Source organism: Pinus tabuliformis, chromosome Q (assembly GCF_031772625.1).
Source record: "Pinus tabuliformis cultivar Carrire ecotype Pingquan chromosome Q, CPIR1, whole genome shotgun sequence".
Classification (NCBI taxonomy): domain Eukaryota; kingdom Viridiplantae; phylum Streptophyta; class Pinopsida; order Pinales; family Pinaceae; genus Pinus; species Pinus tabuliformis.
The window spans coordinates 286,780,830-286,785,600 of record NC_142296.1 but is presented as its reverse complement, the minus strand read 5'-3'; the positions used below and the strand labels follow the sequence as shown (position 1 = coordinate 286,785,600).

Below are 4,771 nucleotides of genomic sequence, written 5' to 3'. Positions count from 1 at the left end.
GGAAACAACACTTCCATTTTTATAGTTGTGAGTGGTAGGCTTCCTGGTTGCCATAATTTTTCTTTCCATTTTTCTTGCTAACCTGAATGCCTTCTCCAATGAATTAAGTTCCCAAAGGCGAACCTCATGTTGGATATTATCCTTTAAAGTCCCTATGAACACATCAATCCTATGCTCTGGAATATCTTTTACCCTTATGTTCAACTTTTGGAAGTCCTCAATGTGCTCCATTATTGAACCCTTTTGTTTGAGATTTATCAATTGGCTAAAAAAGGTGTTGCTTTTTGTATCCTCATAATGTGCTATCATTTCTTCCGTACGAATTTCCCAAGTGACAATTTGTTTATGAGAGCAAAGCCATCGATACCATACAAACTGATTTGGTTCCAAAGGTAAAGTTGCAATACGTACCTTTTGTGTGTTTTGCACATTACGGAGATCGAAAAATTGCTCCATCTGTAGTATCCATATTCTAGGATCGTTGCCATCAAACTTCCTCATATCGCTTTTTGAAACATGGTGGGTCTTCAATCCAACATTAGAGTCTATGAAATCATGATTAACATTTCTTTTGTTCTCATCCTGAATTTCCTTTACTACCCTTTCACCATTAGTAACCATTTCTTGTAGCAACTTATTCAAATTTATCTTGAATTCTTCCATTTTAGCATCCATGCCATTCATCTTAGCTTCCATGCCATTCATCTTTGCTTCAGTTACCTTTTGTGAGAGTGAAATTTGTTGTACTTGGTCTTGTAATTTTGATATATCATGTTGCATTTCTTCCTCTTCTTCACGAGTCATGCTAGAGCTTCCAGGTTGCTTACTAGGTGTTTCCATTTTCTTTCTTCGGTGCATCAATTAATGCTAATAATTCTTCACTATTCCCTTTTAATTCCTTCAAACTAATTTTTCAAACCAATCTTATGCAAAATTTAGGAAAAAAATACACATCTTTTTTTTCACTTTGTTAGAGCTCGATATTTAATTTGTTGTATATCTGTAACTGCGGATCTCAAATATCTGAGATTGCATCCTGTAGTATCCCTTTGAGTCCTCTTTCTAACTCCACAAGTTTGATCAAGATTGGATTCTCCAAGGAAGAGTTATGTCAAATCTCCCACGGTGACCTGATTATAGACTAGTTCAGTAGAGTGAAATTTTAAAAAGTGCCACGTGTCACTGTTTCGACCTTAGTACCTAAAACTGATATACAAAAAACTACAGGCCGTCCTCTTTTTACAACTTTTGACGAAATTTCAATCTGATGTTCAAACAAAAGTTATGACGATTTTCCCTAGGTCACCTGTTTGAAATGTAATTTGGGAGTCTGTAAAAATCCTAAATTCTTGAGATCATATCTCCGAAAATATAGCGAGATAAGCTCAAAAATTCGGAAACAATGTTCATAACGATTTCGACTCAAATGGGTTTTTTTTTTAGCATCTGAAACGTCATAGGAAAAAAGTTATAGCGAAAATTCCACGATGACCTGTTTGGAGCAGCGAAACCCTAAATTCCAAAGCTCCAATACTAAATGTTATAAAACTAGCTCACAAAAAGATAGAAAAGATATATCAACGCTTTAGAATTCAGCCTCTTCGAGAGAGAAACCTTCTTTACATTACACAAATGAACAATTCTTGGATGATACAAATGACTAAACCTCCCTTCTATATATAGGAGTCTAAGGGGTCACAATATAATCAAGTCGACATAACAGTAATAACATAAGGACACAACAATAACAATAGTGGGTTTCTATGGGGCACACTAATAACAATATGGGGACAATGGGGGCACAATAATAACAATAAGGGCTACAATAGTAACAGGGGAATCACTAGTATTATAAGGACTTAACAGGGTCTCATTTCAGAAACATTTCCTTATCTCTATCGTTTTCTCCACTTTTCTCCATGGATAGAATTGTAACCTTTCATATATGTGTTTACGAAGTGATTATATGTGTCTAGACACTTTGTTGACTATTTTTGATATGGACCTTTATTTGAAATCTGATCATTTTTCTACCCTTTCCACCATTATTCACTAAAACCTATAGAATTTATTTTTCTTTATAGAGTGGATCGAGATCTCCATGAGTATCATTTCAAAAAACACCTCTCACATCGCAAAAAGTTTTATTATATGTTGAAAAGTTTTGTTGTATATTACATGTATTTTTTTTTTTTGTTAAAACTCATTTCATGGTTTTTTTCATTTAATTTTTTTTATCTTTTCTCTACGATTATACTAAATATATTTAATCTACGATTATACTAAATAAATTTAAGATAATAATAATAAAATCCACATTAATAAATGCATTGCCAGCAACTGTATCCCATTCAACCTAACATATTGAACGCAACAAACACATATATACATTTATAGCAAGAAACTCTCGTTACAACATCCGGGACAAAGAGTCAGACAAATTAACATAATCATATTATGCATTCCATAGAACATATGCATTGTTGCATACATCTAGGACGACCAGCAGCGTAAAAGGAGGAATAGGTAAAAACATTGTAGCATTTCTCATTTATGTCCATAAGGATTCCCATAGCTCCATGGAATCACCATCGTCAAAAGCATGGGTGTCTTCACTATGTAGCATTGATCCAAAAAGTGAAGCAGAACCTTCATTAAGGATAGTTAAGAGATTAGCATGTTGCATACTCATGATATCCAGAGTTGGGATTGCAGCTCCGATACTTTATTCTGCAGAGAGTTGATTACTCCTGCACACCCATATACAGGATCACGAAATCTTTGGCTTGCTTCGTACACCATGCTGCTTACTGCATCACCTCTCTGTTCAGCCAGTAGATCCTGTAACACCGTATCGGATTACCACACTGTAAACCTCATCACCCATGATTTTAATTACTCTGAATTCTTTAATACTCCATCTGGACATTAGAATTTTTTAAAGAATTTTCCAAAGAAAACCGTGTAGCATGTACCTTATCTAAAATTTTGGGTGGACACATCATCATTACCCCTTATAACGAATTAACATACTTAATAATGATGAGTAAAGTATACACCAGAAAAGATTGAACAAACTATATCTTCTTCACGATTTTCTTGAAAATTTTCTTGACATGAAATCTGCATACACTTATTACAAGTTATTTCCAAATACTATATATATGTCCATTATACTAAATTTATCCATAACGCAGAAAAGCAATTGCACAAACCTGAAGTAGTTTGATGACATGGCCATTTCCGAAGACTTTCTGTACCAACAAGAATTTGTGGGGGTTATCCTGTGGGAAATAAGGCGCCAGCACGCACATCTGTGAACATCTCTTTCTCTGGATCTTGCAGGCAGCGCAGGGTGATGTTGACCACGTTTCTGCCTTCGATTTAGCAGCCATGTCGCTCATCTGCAAAACAAAAATCCACACATTTTTTTTCCGTTAGCGCCCGAATTATTGATGTTGCTTTTTGCGAAAACCCGTCAGTGTTATATTACGAAGGCGTCTGTTATTATTGCCGTAGTCTAATGGAAAGTTGGAAGGCTAATATTTTTGTAAATTAAGTTACAGTTGTTAAACTTCAAAATTGTAGGTGTTTTAGACATTTTTGATGGTATTGAATCTATTTCCACCATCAAAAACACTATTCAAATACTGTCCCTACAAAAAGTTTTGAATTTTTTTTAACTAAATTCAGACTACTTTTATCCCTCCAATCAATTCTTCCGCCTCGATAGACGACTCCGCGAGCAGAGTGTTTTCAAAAGTGAATGATTGGGTACAGAAAAAAGAGAAGAAATAATTGGCAACAAACTCCGAGGGACATAGCATTTATAGGAAAAATAGAGTTTGTTGGGTGTGGACGGAGAAATCACGAGAAGCACGATCGATCCGTTGTTGCTGAGGAGGAAGCTGCGTCCCTCATCTTTATTTTGGGCGGCCCACACGTTTTGGTCGTCGTGGGTTATCATTATTTCACTCATTAATGCAGACCATAGCGAATTAAGTATCCTCCAAAAACAACTTTTCATGGTCAGCATTGGAAATACGGGTATTGGTGGGTCACGGGTAGTGTAATCTGAATTTGGAGAGCAGTGTTTTACACCTGCCAAAACTTATTATAATTTAACTGTCAAACTAACCGTGAAGACGACAACCATCTGAAGAGCAATATTCTAATGATCAGTTTTTTCTTTTATTGTTTTTTATTTCACTAGGGAATAGATTTTAGAAAAATCAAGAAATTATAATTTTAACTGGTTTATTTTCCAAATTGATGGGTGTAGAATTTGAATGTCACATATATTTAAACTTATTAAATTCATTGTAAGATAATCTTCGGCAAAATCACATAGCGAATCTTTTGTGACGCGTTTCGAACCAACTAGTGTGGTTCATCGTCAGGACAAGTTGAAGAACCAATCTAGCTTAGCGTGAATAAATAGAGTGTGCAGAGATCCCAACGGCTACATTTCTAACGGCTAATTTGACCAAGAGACCCAGGTCAAACTACTAAAAAATTATTATTCAATTAATATTTCTCTAAAAAGCTAAATATTGGTTAATAATTAGGTAAATCTACTGGTAAATTTAAAATAATTAGGTGTATTATTCTTATTATGTACCTATTTTAATTAAGATGGTTATTATATCCCTTAATATATCATATTTAAATATTATTCCAATGTAAAGGTACCAAACCCTATTTTTCTACTAGATAGTTGTGTGATAATTAATTCAAGGTCTTTGGTAAGTTAGATCTATACCAAATTTAA

At 34.5% G+C, this 4,771-nt stretch overlaps 1 pseudogene; it reads right to left on the bottom strand.

Moving 5' to 3' along the window:
• Positions 1 to 2,551: 2,551 nt before the first annotated feature.
• LOC149219353 (LOB domain-containing protein 1-like) lies at positions 2,552 to 3,404 on the bottom strand (annotated as a pseudogene).
• Positions 3,405 to 4,771: the final 1,367 nt, after the last annotated feature.